This window comes from Lathyrus oleraceus, chromosome 6, assembly GCF_024323335.1.
Source record: "Lathyrus oleraceus cultivar Zhongwan6 chromosome 6, CAAS_Psat_ZW6_1.0, whole genome shotgun sequence".
In the NCBI taxonomy this organism is placed as follows: Eukaryota; Viridiplantae; Streptophyta; class Magnoliopsida; order Fabales; family Fabaceae; genus Lathyrus; species Lathyrus oleraceus.
Window position 1 is genome coordinate 51,823,493 of NC_066584.1, and position 26,979 is coordinate 51,850,471.

Below are 26,979 nucleotides of genomic sequence, written 5' to 3' on the forward strand. Positions count from 1 at the left end.
TTGACCATATTTTGTACATACCTTCTAATTAGTAAATATAACCCATTCAAATGTCTTTTTGTGGTTTCAATGGCCACTTTCTAATCAAAACTTTTCATAACCTTTAGTTATTAGGTTTGAGTTATCCTCTAGGTAGATGTAATACTCACCTATATCCTTAGTGATGGAAAATGAGTCTTCCATGCTTATTATAGGGTTAACCCCTCACTAGCATGTTGAAGCTATCCTCACAGGGTGGATTTGTGGTTTTAGGTTGAGTTTTCTCCCTTGGATAACAAAAGACCTTAAGGATTTTGGACCGATCAATTCACCAACTCATTTTGAGATTTTTACCCGAACTACGAGGTTTTGATCCTAATCTTTTTTAAGATGGTACGTAGGCAATGGGTTTATCCATCCAAACACAAAATGTAAATAACTTGTATATTCTCTTCTCATCTCTTCAATCATGTTTGCACAAACAAATTTTCACAAAATAACAACCTTACAACAAGTGTGAAAAGGGCTCCCTAGGAGTACCTAGGATGTTTTGGGTGCCTAACACCTTCCCATTACATAACCAACCCCCTTACCCAGATCTTTGTTTCTCTTTTACTAGTTTTTGTTAAAACTATTAGGTTTTTGTTCGCTTTCTAACCATTCTTTTGGATAAATAGAAGTGCGGTGGCGACTCAACTAGTATGATTTACCTTGGATTTAGTCAATATTTCCAATGGTAACGAATACCCCGCTACACTTTGTATGCATGTTTGAATTTTTATGGCGTAATGCTCCATCTTGATGGATATGCTACACATTTTTAAGGATGCAATCCTATGTAATGATGGTTACTACATGCAGAATGCAAGTATAGTTGAGTTTTTTGAGATGCAAAGCGAGTTGGGCTTTGAAGATGTGCCAAGCAAATTGGGCTTTGGAGATGTGCCAAGCAAGTTGGGTTTTTAAGGAGATGACAAGCAAGTTTGGCTTTAAGGTAGATTCCAAACAAGAATTCGGCTTTGAGAGGTGACAAGCAAGTTGGGCTTTAGGGATGTTCCAAGCAAGGTTGGGTTTTGAAGGTATGCCAAGTAAGTTGGGCTTTGAGAGATGTCAAGCAAGTTGGGCTTTGGCTTTTCTTGTTCGCCTCGCAAGGCTTCATGTTATGCCAAATTAATTTTATGCATGAGTGAAGCAACGTGATTAATGCCTGATGGTGATTTATGCATGGTTCACCAAATACTCATGTGGCGGGAGACAGGAGATTTGAGGCTAGGATAAAAATTACAAAGATACGATTCTCTGACACCCACTTCAGGATCAACGATTGTTGATGCACTTTTGCACTTGCCTTGAAACATGGGGAGAAATTGTACCTTCATAGTCTATCTCTGCCCCCAGTGTGTTAGGTATCCGTATGGATTTCCCCAGTCACAATTTATGAAGCAACCTTGTCATAGGAAGATCTCGATCTGACTTGCCCTAAAACTGTATGCCCCTGATTAACCATCTCTAGGAGCGATAGACTTCTTGTGCTCTTGAGGTGGCATGCCCCGTGTGTAAGACCCCAATTTTGACCCTAAGATCCCTCATGCAATTCCATCATAAGCATTAGCATTGGGATCATACTTTGGCATCCTCCTTACCCCTCTTTCATTGGGTTTGTTTTGGGAGAGATCACCAAGCACTTTGTGATTATATCATACTTGTATTTTATCATTTCAATAACCAAAATACCAAAAATATGTCTTTGTATTTGTCTAACTCTTTTGTAGGTAGGGCATGATCTCATTGATTCATCAAGATCACATCTAGGGTTTGAGACCCTCATGAACAAAGATCACAACCAAGAATTGATTCAATAATGGTTATGAACATCATATATGAGTCCCAATGATCTCTACATGCTATATTGATCAAGTTTTCTTCAAGACTTTGAGGGTGATTTGCCTTGGAAACCCTAGTTTGACTGGGTATCTTGAGTAACTTCTCCAACAAGATATCTCACCAATTGATCAAATTTCTCAAGGGGAACTTCAAATTTCATCATCTTAAGCATATATGATCTACCATGAGCCAAGAAAGTCAAGATAATTGGAAATTAGCAAGTTGGTTGATGGTGGTTGGCCAGATAGATTCATCTAATCAAAACTGGGTCTCCCTAGACCCTATCTCCTAAACTTTTCACCATATGAAAGTGATTCAAAGAGAAAACTTACTCTAAATAACATTCTAAACAACTTTCATGTTGAGACCTAGAGCTAGTTTTGCTTGTAAAATCATTTTCTATGTTGAAACATTATAGGTCATTTTGTCTAAACCCTAATTTGAAAGTCAACTTCCCAAGGCCATAACTTTCTCAATTTTTATGAGATGAAAGATTTCCAAGTTGCACAATCAAATTCAATGTGTCTACTTCAACGTTTATGTTTGTAGTGGGAGCTAATTCAACTTTTTTGAGCATGTGATATGAGGTTACATTATAGGTCACTTTTGACCTATACCATTGATCAAGTGATTTTTCCAAACTTCAAAAATGCATAACTCTATCATTTCAAATCCAAATGAAATGAAATTGGTGACCATTTTGAAGGTCTTTGAGAGAGATACAACTTTTATGAAGACACTTTTCTCATTTGAAGCTCATATAAAAAGTTAAGTAAGGTGGAATATTGAGACATATGACTTGACACTTAGAAAAATTTTGATATGTCAAAAATTTCCAAACTTCCACCTCAAATTTCTCCAAGTTCCAATCTCCAAGTGAAAAAGTGTTGAACATGAAAGTTGTTCCTCTTAATCTCACCTTTCTAAAGAGCTAAATTCATTCATATTGGACATGAAATGCATAGGCTGCGCATGGCTTAAACAGGGTGACATCACTTGGCAAGGATCAAACTTCAAACATCAATGTGCATTTTCCTTGCAATCCAAGCTTACTTCAGAGCATCTGATATTAATTATGGACCTCAAACAATCATTTCATGGGCCTATGCGCGCCCATGCACCATTGCATCACCATTTGCCAAAATTGGAAAGTGAATGTGAGTGTGCAATTATCAACCATTTCAGCTATAAATAGAGCTTAAATTGCTCAGAATTAGAGACACATTGGCGCCAACTTTGATCCCCCATCTCAAACCCTCACTTCTCAAAGGATAAGCCTGAAAAATTCTCTTGAATTTGAGCTTGAATCTCCACTGTTTTGGAATTCAATTCTCCAGGAATCCATAACTTTTTAACCATTCAATCCTTCTCCTACAAGCAAGTGGAGTGAGACCAAGCACAAGCAAGATCAAGATCCATCGAATCCAGACCTACATTGAAGGTATTTTCCAGAAATTTTGAATTCTTCGATTCTCTCAAAATCTTGCTCAATTCTATTGATTCTTTGGTTATCTAAAGTCCTACCAATGTAGGCAAGAAGATTGAGTTGCTTTGAGGCCAAATTGAAGCAACTCAGTTCATGTACCTCAAATTTCAACTCCATGTATCTCTCAATATACTAGGAGTTGGAGTGAATGGAGGTCAGATTCGAGCTCAGTGCCATTTTTTCTTTAAGACCATGTCCTTATTTTTCTTTTTGGTGATGGTTCATGGTGGACCAGTCCGGTGAGGTCCACCGGAGAAGATGACCGGAGCTCTGGTTCTGACGATGAGTTGGCAAGGCTCTGAACCACAGGATCCATCCATTACGTTTTAATCTTGATCGTTAGTTTTAAATACCAATTGTGCAGCGCTGTTGACTAAGGACTATGTGGAACGCGCGGTTAGGACCATCTGATCTGCCACCTCAATTAATGAGGGAGATTTGATGGTCCACATATTTTTGAATTTCTTACTTTTTATTTTAATTGCATTATTTTCAATAATTCATATTAAATTCAATATTGATCCAAAAAATATGGGACTTTCACCAAAAAAATTCAAATATTTTTCTCTTTCATATTATGAATTAAAATCATTTTTTGGATCATTATTAATATTTTTCATGAATTAATTGATATTGCATTTGTTTTTAATTGTTTAAAAATATTTGTAAGTGTCCAAAAATTATGAAATTTTTTCTCCAAGGTCCTTTGACCTTGTTTGACCTATGATAAATCTCATGGCCATTTATTTGGTGTTTTGATGAGATTTTAGGAATTGGACAAACCATATTTGATTTAAATGCACTATTTTATTATTTTTAATTGAATAAATGCCAATTACTTTTGTTGACCCCTTGTATTGACTTGTTTAAGTGTGCTTGTTTGTTGTTGGGTCTTGGTCAAGGTTGATTTGACTTTGTCAAATTAATATCATTGGATTTAGGGGATTGATGGAATGTACATTCCATCTCCCAAAATGAATGAATGATATTAATTTGGTAAAAGTCCTCCTTTGACCAATTTGTGATTTCATTCATCCCCTTCCCACTTCATCTCATTCCTCTTCTTCATTCATTCATTTCATTTGGCCTATGACATCTCAAAGTCCTAATGCTAGTTGATTGAAAAATTAACATGAGTATGGATGAGATTAGGCCACACCTTTTGCATATTTTTTGTGTGTGGTATGTTTCATGAGCATAGTTCATTATACTATGTCTCTAACATGCATTAACACCAAAATTCTATTGTCCGGCCTCAAATAGTTGTGACTTCTACATAAGTCCAATTACGATTGCTTAACATAGCGCTAAATTTGTGACATAAAAGGCATAAGCATTCTAGTTAGTGAGATTGTAAGTCTCCCAACTTTCATGGTATTGTGTGGAAACTTGGTCCTCTTTCCTTCCTTTGGAAGATGTTTTGGTTCAAGGATCCATGCTTGTGATAAGTGGGTTGAGTGTTCTCCAAAGAATGTCTTGAAATGAAAATCAAAAGCAAAACAATACTAACTTCTAACCTACTAACTACTAACCTTTAATTTCAAGCTTTTACTTTAATGCAATTTTCTTTTAGTACTCTATTTCATTTGCCATTGTTCATATCATTCTAATTATTTATGTTAATGCAATTTTCACTTTGTCCATTTGGACCGTATTGTGTGATATATTTTGTTTGTATATGCTTTGTTTGTTTATGTGGTCTTTGACCATTAATGTACATAATAACAACAAAAACCCTAAAAAACTTTTGAGTGGACTGTTGGCTTGATATTGGACAAATGGACTTAGAATCTAGGCAATCTCCCTAAGCTAATGGACTTGGCCAATGCCAACTTGTTGAAGAACCAAGTTCTTGCAATTTGAAATTCATCTGATATATCTTTGAAGATCTCTCCAAGATTCATCTGCAACATGACCATTGTGAAGCTGTTATTTTGAACCTGTGACTTGTGGAATTCATCTGTTACATGGGTTATTTTTGAAGGAGATCATGAAGTGGATAAGCTTGGATGAGGCCATCTTTATTTGATGCCTTGCTCTTCAAGATAATATAATTGTTCACTTGTGTGTTGTTTGATTCTAAAAGTCCAAGGGAATTCTGGGTTTCTATTGACATTCTTGTCTATTGGATTGCTACCCATTTGGTCAGATCTTTTCAACTCTAAACTTTTAATTTTGTACATAGAATAGTCTCTTCATCTTCTCCCTATTTCTTTAATTTCAAAATCTCTCCCTCCATTTTTCAAAATCTTCTTTGTGTGAACTACTTTTGTTCTAAACTTTGACCACTTTTGCAAAAAGATAGAAACTTTGGCCTTATGCCATTGCATTTTTCAAACTTCTTTTCTTAAATCAAACTTGTGAATAAATGTAATTATATTTGACTTAAACTTTCAAAAAGCCAAAAAAGAACTAACCCATTCAAACCATTTTTAGGCCTTTGTGCCTTTCAAACTCAATTTTTTGTTAAAAAGCAATGCATCCACTTTGAAATTTGTATCATGAACTACGAGGTTTTGATCCCTCATTTTTATGTTGGTACGTAGGCACAAGTCCAAAGGTCTTGTCAAACACAAAAATATAATCAATGAATTCTTTTCTCATCCCCTCATTCTATTTGTTTGAAACATCACTTTATACAAAATACATATGCACACAAAAAGGGCTCCCTAGGAGTACCTAGGACACTTTGGGTGCTAACATCTTTCCTCTGTGTAACCAACCCCCTTACCTATGATCTCTGACTTTTATTAGTTTTTATTTGAAAACTTCTTACTTTTTGGGTTTTGTTCGTACTTTTCCCTTTTTCCTTGGAAACAATAAAAGCGCGGTGGCGACTCTTGTTAATTGATCTCAAGCTTGTCAATAGCGTGATGATCATGAATTTCTCGCTACAGAAATTAAGTGGCGACTCTGTTGGGGAGTAGTCTCCAGTGGGTTTAGCCTACTTTTTTTGTGTATATATTTGTATATATGTGATGTTTGTATATATGTATGTGTGATATAATCTGCTTGTTGTGTTTGGTGATCTCTGAGTGGTGAGATAAGTTCTAACCTGAACTTGAGTGCAATTAAGATAGGAGGATGGTATAGTCATGTTCAACTTGTGTGGAGTAGTCCTTAACAAGTTGGCTTGAGATCCATCTGCTCAGTGGAGACTTCTTTGGATTTGGAAATGTCACACAAGTATTTGTGGTTAGGCATTACTATTTCTAATTGGGTCTGAGAAGCTGAGGACCTTAGAACATTTAACCCATCTTGGCCTATTTAGGACGTAGTGCGGAAACTGTTCAAGTGTAGACTTGATAACTGTTGTTACGCGATACTACACTCAAACAAGTTTCTCTTGAGAATATTATGGGTCGATGAGTCAGTCATCTTAACCTGTAATATCTGATAGATGGAATTAAGACTCTGGGAACTTTTTAGAATATGATCTACAGGTTTTTATCCTTGGTTCACTCCTTTGGGATGGTCCTTACCCAGACTCCATGCTCGTGACTTGCAACAAACCCTTGATCCTTGGTTGATCCAATCAAGTCTTGTCAATATCAATGGAACTTGGGTGTCGATAAGGTGTAAACCATAATCCACCAAAATGGATGATTGATCTTGACAATGACTTGATTCATCCCTTGGCCTTTGTTTGCCTTGTGTGTGATCCCTTATTTGTGATTGTTGCATTCATGCATTCATGCGCATCATAACATTCATCCCATGAAAATTTCAAGGAACTAAGGTATCATTTGCAAATATTTTCAGACCATAGATTATGGACGAAGGAACACTAAGAAGTACAGTTTCAGATGTCCCGACTTGAAAGAGTTAAGGAAGCTAGCATCTTTTGTATTAGATCCCTTGGACTTCAAACAAAGTCATGGGAAGCTTTTGTCCATTTTGTCTGCTGATGTAGTTGAAGGTCTTTTGAGTGTGCTAGTGCAGTTCTATGATCCTCTCTACCATTGTTTCACTTTCCCAGATTTTCAGCTTATGCCTACCTTGGAGGAGTATTCTCATCTTTTGGGGATACCTGTTTCTAGTAGAGTGCCTTTTAGTGGATTGGAGGAGATTCCCCGATCTAGTATTATTGCTGAAGCTCTTCACTTGAAGAAGTCTGAGATAGAGGCTCATTGGATGAAGAAAGGAGGATTATTTGGGTTGCCATCTATTTTCCTCATCAAGGAAGCTACTACTTTTGCTCAAGCTGGTAGTATGGACGCTTTTGAAGCTATTTTTGTGTTGCTCATCTATGGATTAGCTTTGTTCCCTAACATTGACGGTTTTGTCGATGTTAACGCCATTAAACTTTTCTTGATTGGGAATCATGTGCCTACTTTGTTGGGTGATATGTATTTCTCTTTACATCTAAGGAATTCTAAAGGTGGTGGAATGATTATCTGTTGTATTCCTCTTCTGTACAAGTGGTTTATTTCGCACTTGCCTCAGACACCTGCTTTTGTGGAGAACAAACAATGTCTAAGGTGGTCTCAGAGACTTATGTCTCTCACTAATGATGATATAGTTTGGTATGATCCGTCATTAAGCAGTTTGGAGATTATTGATAGTTGTGGTGAATTCTCTAATGTGCCTCTCATTGGTACACAAGGAGGAATTAACTACAACCCTGCTTTAGCTCGTCGTCAACTTGGGTTCCCCTTGAGAGACAAACCTAATAACATGTTGTTAGAAGGTCTTTTCTATCAAGAGGGTAAAGATCCCCAACATTTGAAGAAGAAGATTGTGCACGCTTGGCATAATGTGCATAGGAAAGGAAGATCCGAGTTTGGTCCGCGCAATTGTGTAACTTTGGAAGCTTACACTCTTTGGGTGAAGAAGAGAGCTATGGAGTTGAAGATGCATTATCCTTGCGAAAGACCTATGTTTATGGTTGTGGTTGAGCCATTAACTCTCCCTAATCAAGATGTAGAGGAGTTGGAAGACGCGCTCATTAAGATGAAGCAAGAGAAGGATATGTCGGAAGAGCGTTTCCGTGCTTTGAGCAAGAAGCATGAAGAGTTGCAATTGGAGTCTAAGGACAAAGATGCACTTATTGAGCGACTTGAAGACCGAGTGACGAAGAGACAGAGAGAGCCAGAGGTTTCATCTTCTAGCATGCCTCAGCCTTTTGTTGCTTGGAAGAAGATTGTTGACCAGCTTGTCCTCGAGAAGACTCAAATGAAGGCTTCTTTTGAGACCGAGATCTGTCGCATTCGAAGGAAGTACGCGCCTTCAACCAGATCTTCTGACATTGTTGTTAGGGATCCTTAGGATGACTAGTCTCCTTTTCTCTTGTAATCTTTTTATTTTGGTTTCTGAAATTGTACTCAGTGTAATCCTTCCAATTTATATAAATAAAAAGAGGTTTTTGGTCATATCAAATTGTTGTAATTGCCATTCAAATATTATATATATTTGCAAACGATATAGTAAGTTCCTTGAAAATAAAAATAATCAAGCATTGCATTTCATGCATCATTTGCATAAGCAGGTTTTTGCCAGGTGTCTGATTGGTGTTTCTTCTGTGCTTTAGCCAAGCTGACTCACCGGTACAATATCAGAGCCAATCATCAGAAAATTATGGAGCATCTAGAGCAAGATAACAGAGAGCTGAAGGACGAAATCGCCCGACTGACTGCCATGATGGAGTCAGTTCTTGCTGCTCAGAATCAAGCTTCTCCAACGCCTGCAACTCCTCCCGCGAGGACTGTTACTTCATAGATGGTTACCTCTACTGTGCCTGCTTCTACCGCTCACTACACGCCGAACCTGCCCACCGGATTCCCGTGGAGAATGCCGCCCAACTTTGTGCCAAAAGGCTTCGTGCCTACCTTTGCTTCTATGCCGGCATCTAGCCCGGTCATGTCCGTGCCACCTCCAGTTGTGCACACTTTACCTCGCGTAGAGGATACCATCTATCATTCTGAGCCATCTGAGAGTCCGGATGTTTATGAGAAGATGGACGAAATGAAAGATCAATTTTTTGAGTTGCGCAAGGAATTGAAGACGCTGAGAGGTAAAGATCTGTTTGGGAAGAGTGTTGTTGAATTGTGTTTGGTACCCAATGTTAAAATCCTGGTGAAATTCAAAGTGCCTGACTTTGAAAAATATAAAGGGAACTCTTGTCCGCTCAGTCATCTTGTAATGTATGCCCGCAAGATGTCAACTCAGACAGATAATGACCAATTGCTTATTCACTACTTCCACGATAGTTTGACCGGTGTTGCACTCCGTTAGTATATGGGGTTGGATAGTGCAAGCATTCGCACTTTCAACGACTTAGGATAGGCTTTTGTGAAGCAATACAAGTACAATGTGGACATGGCGCCGGATAGAGACCATTTGAGGTCTATGTCTCAGAAGGACAAAGAGACGTTCAAAGAATATGCGCAGAGATGGAGGGAGTTGGCTGCCCAGATCACTCCTCCTTTGGAGGAGAAAGAGATGACAAAGATCTTCTTGAAAACACTGAGTTCATTTTATTATGAACGCATGATCGCTAGTGCCCCAGTGATTTTACCAAAATGGTAAACATGGGGATGAGACTTGAAGAAGGAGTCTGTAAAGGACGTTTGTCAAAAGATGAGGCGTCAACGAGTAAGAGGTATGGTAGTAGTTTCAGCAAGAAGAAGGACAGTGAGACAAATGCAATTTCCAGTGGGAGGCAGAGGAGGCCTCAGATCAGAAGAAATCCACCACCCCGTCAACATCATCATCATCAAGTGTCATCAGTAATTCCGATATTTTCTAATCAACAAGCAACACCAATTCAATAACAACAACATCAACGTCAACAACAACAACCGCAACAAAGAACAAACACCAACAACAACAATAATACCAACAACAATCATCAGCAGAACTTTGAAAGGAAGAAGGTCTCTTTTGACCCGATTCCTATGTCGTGTGCAGAGATGTATCTCTTGCTAGTTCTCAAGAACTTTATTCAACCGAGGAACCCACTGCAGATCCCAGAACCACTTCCCTGGTGGTATAAACCTGAGCTCCGATGTGCTTTTCATCAGGGTGCACCCGAACATGATATTGAAAATTGCTATCCATTGAAGTACGAGGTGCAAAAGCTTATGAAGAGTGGTATGGTGTCCTTTGAGGACCGCGCACCGAATGTAAAATCAAACCCTTTGCCCGCTCATGGGAACTCTTCAGTGAATATGGTGGACGGTTGTCCTAGCGAGTACAAATTTTTTTATGTGTGTTTTATCCGAGGATCCTTGGTGCAGATACACAAGGATATTTGTATGGTGAGTGACTGTGAACACAACCATGATGGTTGTGTTGTTTGTAGCGTGAACCCAAGAGGGTGTGTTATAGTGAAAAGGGACATCCAGCGTCTGATGGATGAAGGCATGATTCAGATTGTTCAATCTCGTCATGTAGATGACGACGTCAATGTCATAGTGACCGTTTTCAAGCAACAAGAGCGGTTGGTGATTCAGTATGACAGTAGCAACAGTAACGTCAGTCAAAGATCAGTATCATCGTTGGTAATACGGTTAGCGGGCCCAATCCTGTATTCATCTGATAAGGTTGTACCGTACCAGTACAATGCTACAATGATAAAGAACCGTCAAGAGGTCCCGCTACCTACGACCAGTTCAGTGGTGAGCATTGTCGATTTTATGAAGGTGACCCGCAGTGGTCGAGTGTTTGGACCGGTGTTCCCGGAAAATAAAGAGGAAATGACTGCTGGTAAGAAAGCGGAGGTGCCTAATGTAGATCTGATTGGTTGTTCAAAAGATAAGTCTGGTGAATCCAGCAACTGGAAAGCCAATGATGATGATGAGGTACTCTGATTAATAAAAAGGAGTGAATTTAATGTGGTTGAGCAGCTGCTCCAGACTCCCTCAAAGATCTCAGTGTTGTCTCTGCTTTTGAATTCTGAAGCGCACAGAGAAGCACTGCAGAGAGTTCTTGAACAGGCATATGTGGAGCAAGATGTTACTATGGATCAATTTGATCATATTGTGGCTAACATCACTTGATGCAATAATCTGAGCTTCTGTGATGAAGAACTCCCTGAGGAGGGAAGAAATCATAATTTGGCTTTGCATATTTCAATGAATTGCAAGGAAGATGCTTTGTCAAATGTGCTTGTTGACACCGGTTCGTCACTCAATGTGCTTTCGAAGTCAACTTTGCCAAAGCTATCTTATCAAGGAGCGCCCATGAGGTATAGTGGAGTAATTGTCAAAACCTTTGATGGCTCGCGCAAAATAGTAATTGGTGAAGTGGACCTTCCAGTCAAGATAGGTCCGAGTGATTTTCAGATTACTTTTCAAGTAATGGATATCCACCCGGCCTACAGCTGTTTACTGGGAAGGCCATGGATTCATGAGGCAGGGGCTGTTACCTCCACTCTGCACCAGAAGCTCAAATTTGTCAAGAATGGCAAGCTAGTGATTGTTGGAGGAGAGAAAGCGTTATTGGTTAGCCATCTGTCATCTTTCTCGTATGTAGAAGCTGAGGATGAGGTTGGAACTCCGTTCTAAGCCTTATCTACTGATGCCGAGAAGAGAGTTGGGGCTCATATGTCCTCGCTGAAAGATGCTCAGAAGATTGTTGAAGAGGGTGATATTGATCAATGGGGGCGCATGGTAGAGGTCTCCGACAACAAAGGCAGAACCGGTTTGGGGTTCCAGAAAGGCTCATCAATTGCAAGATTTGAAGATATGCAACTTAGCTTCCGTAGCGGAGGGTTCATTCATGGCAATAAACAACACTTAGTTGCTGTGCTAGAGGATAGCAAAAAGGAAGACTGCACCAATTTTGTGACGCATGGAAAGACGTGCAACAATTGGACTGCTGTTGACATTCCTGTTATTTTGCATCGATTTAAGTAATTGCTTTTATATTTTAAAAATCCTTCTCCTATTCCTAAGGGAGAAGTGAACTTTGTTTGGGCATTTTAAATTGATCATCAATAAAATTAATTCTATTCATCCACATCTTTGATGTTTATTTTTACTTTTTGCTTTATTCTGAAAATGGTAATCACAAAAAACATAAATAAACAATATAATTGTCCATCTGCATAATATTTGATCACAAATTCACTTCTCTAAAATCAAAATATCAAATCATTATGCAGGTTGGTTTCTAACCCCATTGAATACAATGATCCTTCTCCTTCTCCAAATTTTGAATTCCCTGTGTTTGAGGCCGATGAGGAAAGTGATGTAAAAGTGAGTGAGGAATTGTCTCGTCTTATTAAGCAAGATGAAAAGGTTATTCAGCCGTTTGAAGAACAAATTGAGCTAGTCAACTTGGGTTCCGAAGATGATGTGAAGGAAGTCAAGATCGGGTCTCGTTTGTGTCCAGATGCTAAGAAAGGGTTGATTGATCTTCTTCGAGAATATTCAAATGTGTTTGCTTGGTCCTATCAAGACATGTCTGGGTTGGATTCTGAGATTGTGGAGCATAGATTGTCGTTGAAGCCAGAATGCCCGCCAGTCAAGCAGAAGTTGAGAAGAATGCATCCTGATATGGCTATGAAAATCAAAGAGGAAGTTCAGAAGCAGATTGATGTCGGTTTCCTTGTGACTGCTGAGTATCCGCAATGGGTGGCCAATATTGTGCCTGTGCCAAAGAAAGATGGAAAAGTCCGCATGTGTGTTGACTATCGAGATTTGAATAAAGCTAGTCCGAAAGATGATTTCCCTCTGCCACACATTGATATGTTGGTAGACAATACTGCTAAATTTAAAGTCTTTTCGTTTATGGACGGATTTTCCGGATATAATCAGATCAAGATGGCACCCGAAGATATGGAGAAGACCATATTCATTACACCTTGGGGAACATTCTGTTATAGAGTGATGCCTTTCGGTTTAAAGAATGCTGGTGCAACTTACCAAAGAGCAATGACTACTCTTTTTCATGATATGATGCATAAAGAGATTGAAGTATATGTCGATGACATGATTTCTAAATCTATTGATAAAGAGGAACATGTTGAGCATTTGTTAAAGCTATTCCAACGTTTGAGGAAATATAAACTTCGCTTGAATCCCAATAAGTGTACTTTTGGTGTTCGTTCTGGTAAGTTGTTGGGCTTCATTGTCAGTGAGAAGGGTGATCGCTCGACTGTGTGCGTCGAGAATGGGATACAAACTGCAAGTGCACAGTTCTATCGCGTAGTTTTAAAAGATATCGACCCCACAGGGACTTATGAATCGATATACCGTTATCTAAGGTTACTACGTAAATCTAAGGTTAAAAATGTTTGATTGTTTGGGGAAAAACTAAAGGCTAAACTAAGATCTGGATTAAATATTAATAAAACGGATATCGGTATGTAGTTCGTCAAAACTAGGGAATCAAGTCTTTGTCGGTTTCTTGGTTTTAAAATAAATCGTTTCAGTTAACTTTATTGGTTAAAGGTTTTATCTCAAACTCTCGCTCTGTTGAATAAACCATGATTTTATATTAATGTAGCTGTCACTTATAATTAAGTCAAAAACCATATTTTGAAAACAATAAAGTTGCAGAAACTCTTTTTAAGAAAACACTGACCGTTTTAAACACCCTTATCTCAAACTCTCGCTCTGTTGACTTAGGTTATATAATCAAATCCAAATGCTTAACTCTCGTCCTCACATTCAATCTTTAAAAATACTTTTTGGAAAAGGTCAGAATTTAATTAACTCTAAAACTTGCTCTCGCCCTGATCTAGAATTAATGCCTAACTTACACTGTCCAGTTAAAACCTCAAACTCTCGCTCTGTTGATTTTAACTTCTTTATGTCCTTTACTTTTGTAAAAAATCTTGTTATTAAACCTGTAAGTTGAGACCGTAAAAAGATTGATTTTAATTTTAAGTTTAGATAGACCGACTCAGTCTTGATCCCTTATTCTGCTTACTTTACATACCGATACCTAGGCGAATCAGCCAGACATGCTAAATAAACAAGAATACATATCATGCATAAACAGACTCATTCCAGGCAGATAATATAGATAAATAATAAAACAAAATATTAAATAATGATTAAAGAACCTGAATGCGTAATACAATAGTCTTGAACACTCCACCACAAGCCGGTAGGATTTGTTCTTCGATTCTTCAATTAAACAATAGATTAAACCAAGGAAATAAAACTAGAATCTAACGTAAGGTTAGATCCGATAAAAAGTTGCACAATAGTTTCCGGTGTAGAAACTATTATGCGAAAAATATCTAAATGCTAAAAAGGGAAAGGTAAATTGCTAGGGAAAAAGAATGTAGAACTTGCAAAAGAAATAAATAAAATAAACAATGTTAAGTTGCTGGAAAAGAAAATTAAGCAAAAGCGTGAAAAGAAAATTGGCAGCGCTTCGGCAATATGAGCGTGGAAAAACCGAGAGACTTTTAGGTTTTTGAGATGGCTATTTATATTGGTGCTGGTAACTGCCTTCCGTTTCTCCGGTTCTTCAACGTGGCTAAATGCACGGCGTGGATATAGGAGACCAACTCCTCAACGTCTCTTCTTCAAGTCTTCTGAGGGCGTTACTTGCGCCAAAAAGGTAGTGGAACGGTGTGACGCTCGTCACACCATGTGTGACGTCCGTCACAAGGCTGTTTTGCGTGACGCTCGTCACGCACCCTGTGACGTCCGTCACAGGCACAGCATTGGTGACTTGTGCGCTTTGGGCTGGGCTTTGGCAATTGGTTCCTTTTCTCTCCTTTTTGCACCTTCTTTTCTTCCGTTTTCACTTGTTCTTCAAAATGGACTACCTGAGACAAATAGGAAGAAAATACCACGTAATATCTCATAAAATGCAGTAAACCGAAATAAATAGTCATAGAATTTAATGGAATTAAGTCCTAAAATATGATATAATTTCGTGTTATCAAACTCCCCCATACTTAGATCTTTGCTTGTCCTCAAGCAAAATTCAGTATAGAAATCGTTTTCAAAAATTTAGCCAGGCGAAGTTTCAAAACACACATCAATTCGTAATAGGTTGCAAATGGATTTTGTTTAGAAGCAATTTGAGTTTAATCTTGACATCAACAACTACCGTTACAACTTAGATAACCCTACTTTATGCAAATCAGTTCAAGTAATGCCATTATAGCTATCCTAGTTCCTTTACTCTTATTTCACCCGCTTTCATTCTAGCGAAATCACATTAAGCCCTTTATCTTTTCGCGCACATAGTGGAGTGACCGGTTAGTGATTCTGATCCGCTTTTAGTAGAAGTTCTGGTACATAAGTCGGATAACTTCGCTATTCAGTCCATTGCAAATCGTGGGGGATCGAACCGTAGTCCGCCCTACCGAGTTCAGTACCAGATACCTACTGAACCAACTCATAATGGATTTTTCATATTGTGTTTTTTTGCATGATCTGCAACCTTTAGATTAAATGATCTGGTAAGGATCACCTAATTTAATCAGTGCATTTTCTGATATATTCATATATTTTATGTTACTTTGGGGATCATTCACTTATATTCATCGGCTCTCCACGTAGTTTGCTATTAAGATGGTGCTGACTTCTCGTATAAACTACTCGGGGTTACTCTAAAGCTAAAAGTTCGAGGAATCGGTATAATAGGTACTTATCCTGATCTAACATGTTGAGGTTCTCAAAGCGTTGTTATGGTAATGATTTCTTGATTTCACTCAAGTTTTATAAAGTAAGCAACCTTTATACTTATTGGGTGTGTTAAAATTTGTTTTGTTATGGCTCAAGAAAATTGAGGGGAATAGATAATAGAAATATTTCACACTAGGGACTTAACTTAAAATTATAATAATTTTTTTTTTTTTTTTTTTTTTGCATAAGAAAGGGAAATAACAATGAAAGGGAAGGTAACATACTTGAAAAATGGAAATAGGAAGAACAAGTTTTCCCCCCCATACTTAAATTAAACATTGTCCCCAATGTTTTAAGGAAATGAAATACAATATGGAAAGGAGAAGGAAACTACAGCTAAGGTTGTCTTCCGCCTCTGGTTCTTGGACCTGGTGATCTCTGACGTAAGTCTAAGTTGTCGAACCTGCTGAACAACTCAGTAAACCGCTGGTCGGTTATGGCATTCCTAGCGTCCTGTTGCTGTTGCATTTGACGCATCATCTGCAGCATCTCGACATTCTGTGCCTGCATTCCATCGATAGCATCCATAATGTCGTCGTTGGTTGCAGGCCTTCTTCGTCGACGACGTTGGGAGGACGGGCCAGTTGTATTGCCGGAAGGGTTGAGCGGGACTGACTGTTGTGTAGGCGGATGATCACCTTGTTCCATTTCTTCAAACTCATCTGTTTGTGGGTTTGTTTGTAAAGGCTCGGTGGTTTCAGGAGCGTTTAGATCATAGAGGTGGCGGTCGGGGTTTGTGACATCAGTGAGGGCAGTATTTGGTAGAACAACGCTTGGGACTGCTTGGTTGTTCACCATAAGATAATATCCTCCGCCTACTCTGTTCTTAATCAAGCGGCTGGATCGACAGTAGCTGGTATCCATAGATAGGGGAGGTAGGGATTCTAAAGTTTGGAGTTTATCTCCTAGGTGTAGGCCAAGTGCGATGGTGGTGATTAAGCCACCAATTATAAAAGGTTGCCTGCCTCTAGCACATAAGGTGCGGATGTGATGGAAGAGAAAGGAGGCGGCGTTTACCTGAGTATCTGGTTCGAAGACGCACTGGAGGAAAAATAGTTCCTTTGAGTTGACCTTGCTGTTGTTTGGCCTTCCAAAAACTGTGTTTTGCAAGATGCGAATAAAGTACCGGATAGTGGGGTTATGTATATGGGAGAGAAGGAGTTCTTCCCAGTTGTAGGTATCTATACCGGAAATTTTCTTAAAAAGGCCAAAAACGCCAACTGTGTTCCAGTTTGAGGTTGGAGGGATTCTGGCATGCAGCAGACCTTCTGTGGGAAAATGTAGCATGGTACTCAATTGGTTTTGGGTTAGAGAGTACTCGGTGTTAAACATACGGAAGGTTGCCGTACCGGTTAGAAATTCGTCTTCACCGGCGGGGGTGGTGTAGTCGTATGAACTTAAGAATTCTAAGGTTAGGGATGGGTAGGTGGGTTGATTATGAGTGCAAAGGAAGGTTAAGTTGGCTTGACGGAGCATCCATTCGATACCTTGGAGTAAGCCTAATTGTTGTAAACAAGGTAAATCGGGGTACCTGGTGGAAGCGACGCCTCGCTGTTGGAAACGCTCGAATTGCTCCCTCTGATAATTGTCATCTACGGATCGGAAGATGATATTTCCGAAATTCTGATTTCCCGCCATTGTGATGAATTTTTGAAGGGATGATTTGGAAAGAAAAAGAAGTGTATTTGATAGGAGAGAATTGTTTTGTGGTGAATGAAGGAAGGTTTGGTGGGTATTTATAGGAGAAGAATTTGGAAGGTGGAAAGAAAAAGTGGTTGAAAAGTAATTAAGTGTGGTTAAATGAAAAATGAATGGGGAAGGTAAAAAATTAAAGGTGTAACGTTCGTCTCCAACGGCTCCTTAACGTTCACTAGTCTGAGGAGTGTTACGCTCGTCACAGGGATGTGACGCTCGTAACAGGCACTAAGCGTGCCGTCCGTTATGGGTAGTGTGACGCTCGTCACGCATTCCCTTTTGGAAAGGCTTAGTGGCGCTTCACAGGATTATTTTGGTAGTGTATTTTAATGTTTTGTTTTGCTTATGATCAGTTTAGTCTGCAATTTAATTTATTATGCACGCTTAATCTGCTTTGTATAGTAATAATTTATAGGTAGCAACAGTAGAGCATAATAGCTTTTGCATAATAAAATTAACTAAACAGCTTCAATAAAAATGATCATAATGTAATACAGGAAAGGAAAACAATGAAATGAAAGAGAAATAAACATGAATTCAAATAACATTAATAAATAATCTGACGTAAAACTAAATAACTTAGAAAGATGACTAAATTCTATCCCTCTGTACGATCTCTGGCCGGAGGAGCAAAAGAGTTAACATGATGTAGCAATTCGTGAAACTGATTCGTCATACTGCTCATGTATCCTAGAACTTCGTCTCTCATATTAGTAAATTCTCCTCTGAGGGCGTCTTGTTCTGACATCAAAGCTTCAATGGCGGTGTTATAATCAGTTCCGGGCATATGATGTCGGAGGTCAAGTATGGCTGATTCTTCGGTCGGAACAGGCTGAGGAGGAGGGTCAATATCATGATAGCCGGATGGTGTCTGAGGGTCAGATTCAGCATGAGATATCTGGTCAACATAATTCTCATAGTCGTTACAAATCTCATAATCCTGGATGGATTCAGTGGATCCAGCAGGAGTTGGGGTTTCATTCAGGTTATAGAGCCAGTTCCTTTGGTTATGAACACTAGTCCTAGGATCGGGCATGGTGAATAGGCAGAGAACCTGGTTATCAATAATAAGTTCAAACTCATCAGACCCTAGGTTTGCTATAAACATAGTGTTGAAAAGGAAAGGTATACTCATAGTAGTAATGCCACAAAAAGGGCTAAGGTCAAGCATAGGCTGACGTAATCCAATGGCATTACCTATCATAGTTATCAAACCGCCTATTCTAATGGGTGCTCGCTCATCCTGGATAAGGTGGTCCAAATTAGCTAACATAAAAGTGGCACCGTTTACTGGACGGTTCTGGGAAGCACAAAATATGATGAAAAGTTCATCACGTGAAACTGAAGTACTGTTTGGCTTCCTCCCAAATAAAGTGTGGGTCAGGATCTTATGGAAATAGCGAAAAGCCGGGTTATGTATGTTTCCAGAGAGAAACTCATGTTCTTCGGGCTCATCATTTCCAGTCAGCTTACCCCAAAAGTGTTCAAGCTCTCTATATTCAAAAAGTTCTTCCTGGCTTACAGTGAATGTATCAAAGGAGGTAGGGAAACCCAAAAGGTTGGTGAAGTCTCTAATATTAAATTGGTACTCCATATTGAACATTCTGAACTGGATAAAACCTCTGCTAATTCCTTTTCCATGGCTGGGTAGATAGATTAGTGAGCTAAGGAATTCTAGTGTGAGTCTCCGGTAGGTGGTGAAATGTCTCAGGATAGGGGAGGTCTCCCATCCTATCTGATTCAGCAAATACAGGACACTCTGTCTCAGTCCAAGGGCAGTCATAGCCCAATCATCAGCATATAAACTAGGTAGCATCTCTCTAGCGGCTAGTTCTTCAAACTTTTGTTTCTGAGCCATTCCTCTGAACTTGATACCCATACGATCAAAATGTCCCATCTGGTTAGTGTTAGCTAGAGAAAAGAAAACATGAGTTTAAGTCAGGATTTGGCCAAATGCCGAAAGAAGAAAAAATATTATTATTATTTATTTATTTATTTATTTATTATTTTTTTTTTTGAATAAATCAAGAATGAATATTAAACGGAAATTAAAAGAATAATTAAGAAAGAAATAGGGAAATGATAATAATAGAATAATAAAATAACAAATTAATTTGTGGGTTGTCTCCCACTAAGCGCTTTGTTTAAATGTCGCAAGCTCGACAAAGAAACTGTTAAATATAGTCTATGAGTCCTGGGGGCGTTTCGTCTAAGTGTAGAATTTGCGAATCCTCGTTGGTTTCCGCATAGTGATAGTGTTTCAGACGTTTCCCGTTTACGGTGAACGGTTCTGTAGATTGTCCTTTTATTTCTACCGCTCCACTGGGAAAGATTTTAGTGATATGAAAAGGCCCTGACCATCTGGATCGTAGTTTTCCGGGGAATAACTTTAGTCTAGAGTTAAATAAAAGTACTGCGTCGCCTTGCTTGAAGATTTTCCTTGATATACGCTTGTCATGCCATTGTTTTGTTCTTTCTTTATAGATTCTGGCATTTTCATAGGCGTCTCTTCTTAGTTCCTCTAGTTCGTTTATGTCAAGGATTCTCTTTTCACCGGCGGCTTTATAATTCCAATTTAGATTTCTAATAGCCCAATAGGCTTTATGTTCTAATTCTACCGGGAGGTGACAGGATTTTCCATAAATGAGCTTAAATGGGGTCGTCCCTATGGGGGTTTTATAAGCAGTTCGGTATGCCCACAAAGCTTCTGGTAATTTCAATGACCAATCTTTCCTTGAAGTGGCGACCGTTTTTTCTAGTATTTGCTTGATTTCTCTGTTAGACACTTCCACTTGTCCACTGGTTTGAGGGTGGTAAGGTGTTGCTATCTTATGTCTCACTCCATACTTAAGTAGTAGTTTTTCGAGTACCTTGGATATAAAGTGTGATCCACCATCACTGACTACTATTCTTGGGATGCCAAATCTCGGAAATATTATATTTTTAAAGAGTCTAGTTACTACTCGGGTGTCATTTGTTGGAGAAGCTATAGCTTCGATCCACTTTGATACGTAGTCAACTGCCACGAGTATATATTTGTTACCGAAAGAGGATGGGAAAGGTCCCATGAAGTCTATCCCCCACACGTCAAAAATCTCTACTTCCAAAATACCTTTTTGTGGCATCTCGTCGCGTCTAGATATGTTTCCCGTGCGCTGACATCTGTCACACTCCTTAATAGCCGCATGTACGTCCTTCCATATAGTTGGCCAATAAAAGCCAGCTTGTAGGATTTTAGAGCAGGTCTTGGATGTACTTGTGTGTCCACCATAAGGAGCGGAGTGACAGTGTTGGATTATATTTTCTACCTCTTCTTCGGGTATACATCGACGGAAAATACCATCGGGGCCTCTTTTGAAAAGTAAGGGATCATCCCAGTAATAGTGTTTTATGTCGTGGAAGAATCGTTTCTTCTGCTGGTAAGATAAAGTAGGTGGAACTATTCCGGCAGCTAAATAATTGACTAGATCAGCGTACCATGGTGTGACAGATATAGCTAAGGTGGTTTCTACTTGTATGTCGGAGTTGTTCTCTTCCAAAGTAGCTATAAGTTTGTCGTACGAGAAATCATCATTAATTGATGTTCTTTCCGGTTCAAGGTTCTCAAGTCTAGAGAGGTGGTCTGCTACTACGTTTTCAGTTCCTTTCTTGTCCTTGATTTCTAAGTCGAATTCTTGTAGCAACAAGATCCATCTTAGGAGTCTGGGTTTAGCATCCTTTTTTGTTAAAAGGTACCTGATAGCAGCGTGATCGGTGTAAACTATTATTTTGGCTCCTACCAAGTAAGAACGAAATTTATCTAGCGCAAATACCACCGCTAGGAGTTCTTTCTCGGTAGTGGCGTAATTCATTTGCGCTTCATCCAGGGTTCTGCTAGCGTAATATATAACGTGAAGCTTTTTATCCTTTCTTTGTCCTAAAACAGCACCTACAGCATAATCACTGGCATCGCACATTATTTCGAATGGTTCATTCCAGTCTGGTGTCTGCATAATGGGTGCGGAGATCAATGCTTGTTTAAGAGTTTGAAATGCTTTTAAACAGTTATCGTCGAATATGAATTCAGCATCTTTCATCAACAGTCCGGTTAAGGGTTTAGTTATCTTAGAGAAGTCTTTGATGAATCGTCGGTAAAAACCGGCGTGTCCTAAAAAGCTTCGTACTTCTCTCACGGTTCTTGGGGGTTGAAGATTTTTGATTACCTCTATTTTGGCTTTGTCTACTTCAATTCCTCTGTTCGAGATGATGTGTCCTAAAACAATTCCTTCTTGTACCATAAAGTGGCACTTTTCCCAATTAAGTACTAAGTTTACTTTTACACATCGCTCAAGAACTCTTTCCAGGTTTTCAAGGCATTCTTCGAAACTTTGTCCGTATACAAAAAAGTCATCCATAAATACTTCCATGATGTTTTCGAGAAAGTCGGCGAATATTGCCATCATGCATCTTTGAAAAGTTGCAGGGGCATTACACAGACCAAACGGCATTCGTCTATAAGCGAAGGTACCAAAAGGGCATGTGAACGTTGTCTTTTCTTGGTCATCAGGGTGAATTGGTATTTGAAAGAAGCCTGAATAACCGTCTAGATAACAGAAATGTGAATGTTTAGCTAATCGTTCTAACATTTGGTCAATGAATGGTAAAGGGAAATGATCTTTTCGGGTTGCTTTGTTTAGTTTCCTATAATCAATGCACATTCTCCATCCCGATTCGATTCGTTTAGTTATAGTTTCTCCTTTTTCGTTTTCAATAACGGTTATGCCTCCTTTCTTTGGTACAACGTGTACAGGACTGACCCATTTGCTATCAGATATAGGATATATAATACCTGCTTCCAATAACTTGGTTATTTCTTTCTTTACTACCTCACTTAGGATCGGATTTAGTCTTCTCTGGTGTTCCCTAGAGGTTTTACAGTCTTCTTCTAACATGATGCGGTGCATACAAATAGAAGGGCTTATTCCTTTAAGATCGGTGATGTGGTATCCTAGTGCGGTTGGATATTTCCTTAAGATATGTAAGAGTTTTTCTGTTTCGAGTCTTCCTAGATCTGCATTAACTATCACAGGTCGTTCAAGTTCTAAGTCTAGGAATTCATATCTCAGATTTTTGGGAAGTGTTTTCAAATCAGGGGTTGGTTTGTTAAGACATTGCGTAGGGTCCGGTGTTATTGCTAAGCATTGTTTAGATTTGTCTTCTAAAGGATAGTCTGATGATTTGTCTTCTCCTAACTCTGCTTCTTTTATGCATTCATCGATGATATCCATGAAGTAACATGTATCTTCTATTGCAGGTGCTTTCAAGAATTGGGAAAGAATGAATTCAATTTTCTCTTCACCTACTTCGAAGGTGAGTCGTCCTCGTTTTACGTCTATGATTGCACCGGCAGTTGCTAAGAATGGTCTTCCTAGTATAATAGGTGTAGTATCATCTTCTCTAATGTCCATAATTGTGAAGTCAGTGGGAATGTAAAACTGACCTATGTGTACGGGAACGTTTTCAAGGATTCCTACAGGATATTTGATGGAACGATCTGCTAGTTGCACGGACATTTTGGTCGGTCTTAATTCTCCCATTTCCAGTTTCTTACATATGGATAAAGGCATAACGCTAATTCCGGCTCCTAAATCGCATAAGGCTTTGTCGATGACAAATTTTCCTATGTGACAGGGTATAGAGAAACTACCCGGATCCTTGAGTTTAGGAGGCATGTTTTGGATTATAGCGCTACATTCGGCAGGGAGTGTAACGGTTTCGCTATCCTCAAGTTTCCTCTTATTAGAAAGAATTTCTTTTAAGAATTTAGCATATGAGGGCATCTGCGTAATAGCTTCGGTAAACGGAATTGTAACGTTTAATTGTTTAAGGAGATCAACAAATTTTCTAAATTGGCCCGCATCTTTGGTTTTAACAAGCCTTTGAGGGTACGGTATAGGTGGTTTGTAAGGTGGTGGAGGTACATAAGGTTCCTTCTTTTCTAGGGTTTCCTTATTACTCTCTTCCTTTTCCTTAGGTTCACTTTCCTCAGTTGATTTCTTAGGGTTTTGGTTTTCTATCCTTGGGTCAGACGGTCCTTCCACCTCCGTTCCACTTCTTAATATAATTGCATGAGCTTGGCTTCTCGGATTAGGTTGGGGCTGTCCAGGGAATGTACCAGTTGGGGCAGCAGTAGGTGCTTGTTGTTGAGCTACTTGTGATATTTGTGTTTCTAGCATTTTGTTATGGGTAGCCAAGGCATCTACTTTGCTTGCTAGTTGTTTAAGTTGTTCGCCAGTATGTATGTTCTGGTTTAAGAAATCTTTATTGGTTTGTTGTTGGGAAGCTATAAAGTTTTCCATCATGATTTCCAAGTTGGATTTTCTAGGGGTATTATTGTTAGGATTCGGTTTCTGATATCCCGGAGGTATAGATGGGGCTTGATTTGGAGACTGTCCAGGTGCGTATAAAGCATTATTACTCTTATATGAAAAGTTTGGATGGTTCTTCCAATTTGGGTTATAGGTATTCGAGTAGGGGCTTCCTTGAGCATAGTTTACTTGCTCTGCTTGGATTCCAGTCAAGAGTTGACATTCCGCAGGAGTGTGGCCTTGGATTCCACAGACCTCGCAATTCTGAGTTATAGCAACCACGGCGGCTGGAGGTGATACGTTTAAACTTTCAATTTTCTGGACCAAAGCATCCACTTTTGCATTAACGTGATCAAGGTTACTTATCTCGTACATGCCAGTTTTCGGTTGAGGTTTTTCCACCGTTGTTCGTTCGGTTCCCCACTGATAGTGGTTTTGGGCCATGCTCTCGATAAGCTGGTAAGCATCAGCATAAGGTTTGTTCATTAGTGCACCACCTGCAGCGGCGTCTATTGTTAACCTTGTATTGTATAAGAGACCATTATAAAATGTGTGAATTACTAACCAGTCTTCCAAACCATGGTGTGGGCAAAGTCTCATCATGTCTTTGTATCTTTCCCATGCTTCAAAAAGAGACTCGTTGTCTTTCTGTTTAAATCCGTTTATCTGGGCTCTTAACATAGCTGTTTTGCTTGGCGGAAAATATCGGGCAAGAAAAACTTTCTTCAACTCGTTCCATGTGGTGACTGAGTTGGAAGGAAGAGATTGAAGCCATCTTCTAGCGCTATCTCTTAATGAGAAAGGAAAAAGACGAAGTCGAATTGCCTCTGAAGTGACACCATTAGCTTTAACAGTATCGGCGTATTGAACAAATACGGATAAATGAAGGTTTGGATCTTCGGTAAGATTTCCAGAGAATTGGTTCTGTTGCACAGCCTGCAACAGCGAAGGTTTGAGTTCGAAGTTGTTTGCTTCGATTGCGGGCGGAGCAATACTTGAATGCGGTTCATCTTGCGATGGAGTGGCGTAATCTCTAAGAGCACGAGCTGGTTCTGCCATCTCGGTTAAAGAAGGAAGATCTTTGAGATCAGGAAAGTCTATAGGAGGGAGATTGTTTTCAGCACGATATTCCCGAATTCGTCGTAAGACTCGGAGATATAGTTCGATATCGTTGATTCGTAGATAGAGCGGTTCACCTTGTGAGCGAGTGCGTGGCATACAAATCAACGAAAGAAAGATTAGAAGAAAAAGAAACCTTAGTCTCTACAGCGTAACGGAAGAGTTACGATATCGATTGAATAAAAGTCCCTGGCAACGGCGCCAAAAACTTGATCGCTCGACTGTGTGCGTCGAGAATGGGATACAAACTGCAAGTGCACAGTTCTATCGCGTAGTTTTAAAAGATATCGATCCCACAGGGACTTATGAATCGATATACCGTTATCTAAGGTTAAAAATGTTTGATTGTTTGGGGAAAAACTAAAGGCTAAACTAAGATCTGGATTAAATATTAATAAAACGGATATCGGTATGTAGTTCGTCAAAACTAGGGAATCAAGTCTTTGTCGGTTTCTTGGTTTTAAAATAAATCGTTTCAGTTAACTTTATTGGTTAAAGGTTTTATCTCAAACTCTCGCTCTGTTGAATAAACCATGATTTTATATTAATGTAGCTGTCACTTATAATTAAGTCAAAAACCATATTTTGAAAACAATAAAGTTGCAGAAACTCTTTTTAAGAAAACACTGACCGTTTTAAACACCCTTATCTCAAACTCTCGCTCTGTTGACTTAGGTTATATAATCAAATCCAAATGCTTAACTCTCGTCCTCACATTCAATCTTTAAAAATACTTTTTGGAAAAGGTCAGAATTTAATTAACTCTAAAACTTGCTCTCGCCCTGATCTAGAATTAATGCCTAACTTACACTGTCCAGTTAAAACCTCAAACTCTCGCTCTGTTGATTTTAACTTCTTTATGTCCTTTACTTTTGTAAAAAATCTTGTTATTAAACCTGTAAGTTGAGACCGTAAAAAGATTGATTTTAATTTTAAGTTTAGATAGACCGACTCAGTCTTGATCCCTTATTCTGCTTACTTTACATACCGATACCTAGGCGAATCAGCCAGACATGCTAAATAAACAAGAATACATATCATGCATAAACAGACTCATTCCAGGCAGATAATATAGATAAATAATAAAACAAAATATTAAATAATGATTAAAGAACCTGAATGCGTAATACAATAGTCTTGAACACTCCACCACAAGCCGGTAGGATTTGTTCTTCGATTCTTCAATTAAACAATAGATTAAACCAAGGAAATAAAACTAGAATCTAACGTAAGGTTAGATCCGATAAAAAGTTGCACAATAGTTTCCGGTGTAGAAACTATTATGCGAAAAATATCTAAATGCTAAAAAGGGAAAGGTAAATTGCTAGGGAAAAAGAATGTAGAACTTGCAAAAGAAATAAATAAAATAAACAATGTTAAGTTGCTGGAAAAGAAAATTAAGCAAAAGCGTGAAAAGAAAATTGGCAGCGCTTCGGCAATATGAGCGTGGAAAAACCGAGAGACTTTTAGGTTTTTGAGATGGCTATTTATATTGGTGCTGGTAACTGCCTTCCGTTTCTCCGGTTCTTCAACGTGGCTAAATGCACGGCGTGGATATAGGAGACCAACTTCTCAACGTCTCTTCTTCAAGTCTTCTGAGGGCGTTACTTGCGCCAAAAAGGTAGTGGAACGGTGTGACGCTCGTCACACCATGTGTGACGTCCGTCACAAGGCTGTTTTGCGTGACGCTCGTCACGCACCCTGTGACGTCCGTCACAGGCACAGCATTGGTGACTTGTGCGCTTTGGGCTGGGCTTTGGCAATTGGTTCCTTTTCTCTCCTTTTTGCACCTTCTTTTCTTCCGTTTTCACTTGTTCTTCAAAATGGACTACCTGAGACAAATAGGAAGAAAATACCACGTAATATCTCA

General features: G+C 39.0%; 1 pseudogene; it reads left to right on the forward strand.

Moving 5' to 3' along the window:
- The first annotated feature begins 24,564 nt into the window (after nt 1–24,564).
- LOC127099934 (uncharacterized) lies at nt 24,565–24,664 on the forward strand (annotated as a pseudogene).
- The last annotated feature ends 2,315 nt before the right edge of the window (nt 24,665–26,979 follow it).